We start from the raw sequence: 1464 nt of genomic DNA on the forward strand, positions 1-1464 counted from the left end.
AACCCGCTGTGCCCACCATGGAGCAGCCCCCACTGCCAGCACCTGGACACAGACACCTGATACAGGAGCCTGAAAGCCTGACCTCCTGTCTACAAAAATAACGCACCATTTTATATGTTTCTGGACTCTCACCCTCTGATCTTCTGTTTCCTTGTATTTTTTTGGCTATTTAAAGATTTTAACTTCTAGTTTTGGAAGACATCTCCGGCTTTGTTATCACTTGCCTCTTCACTGGCTTTTCTTTTTTTTTCTTTCTTTAGGAGTTCTTGGGACCTCATCCTTGACCGTAACCTTATTATTAATTTCCATGTCATCTGATGTAGAAATCCGCATATCATTTGTGGAACATGGCCAGTCTTGTTCCTGCCAGTCTTCTCCTGAAACCCTCCCTCTCATGGCAGCTACTTCCCATCCCCATTACGACAATTTCCCATTTTATTCTCTTTACAGCTCTTCATTTCTTGCAGCTTGTTGTTAAACAACATGTTCAGCTGAGGTGCTTCCTCTCATCCCTGTGCTGCCCAAAGAACTTGGGACGTATGAACTGTCCCAAGCTTTTTCATACAGGCTTTTTGATCTAACGCCAAATTTCCAGCTTCTGGGGTTGTATCAGCATGTGCCAAAATGCAGGCAGCTGTAGGGACAAGGCAAGGCGTGCTTCCTAGGCTGCCAGGCCACACGTGCTCTTAGGCAGGACTAAGACATGAGGAGATGTTCCCAGACAGGTCCAAAGGCTTGTGTTTACACACAAACCAGCCCAGCAGGTCATTCTTTTGCCAGGCATGGATGATTTGTAGGGGGGAAATGTGTGCACCCAAAGAAAGGATGATTTTACTTCTCTGTCCCTGCTGTAGCAGAAGTTGTAGGAGTCCATGCAGGCAGGACGTGTCCGAAAGGGCTCCACAGGCAATCACTCCAGGTTTTAAGGAGAGCACTGTGCAAACCTGGGACTGGATTGAACATTTCCCTTAGCACTTTGCAAACAGCGTAACAGCCTAGGGACACCCCGTCCCACCCTCTCTGTTTTCAGTGACTTGACTCCAGCAACTCAGCTCTGTGGAGTTGATACAAACTGCCTTATTTAAGGTCGAGTCCTTGAGGCAGGATGAGATTTTGGAACAGCAGGGTGCACCTCCACTCCTGACAAATAGCAGTAAAAAGGGCAAAGACAATACAGTGAATTTCAAGGTAGACGTTACGACCTACAGAGCATTTGCTCACCTGTTGCTGTATATTTCCCCCTGCAGAAAAACCTTTTTAGTTATATTAGTTGTATGTCCCTGCTGCTGTTGATGATTGTGACGGGTTGAAAAACTTTTCTGGCCATGGCAGGATATCCGGGGAATGGGCCAAGGGCTGGTGGTGGTTACTGGAGCTGGGACAGGATGGCAGAGAGGAACTCATAGCAGCAGCAGAGGGACAGGAGGATCAGCACACCCCCCCCCCAATACAGGGTCAGAGCAA

Source organism: Buceros rhinoceros, unplaced genomic scaffold, assembly GCF_000710305.1.
Source record: "Buceros rhinoceros silvestris isolate BGI_N320 unplaced genomic scaffold, ASM71030v1 scaffold297, whole genome shotgun sequence".
NCBI classification, from domain to species: domain Eukaryota; kingdom Metazoa; phylum Chordata; class Aves; order Bucerotiformes; family Bucerotidae; genus Buceros; species Buceros rhinoceros.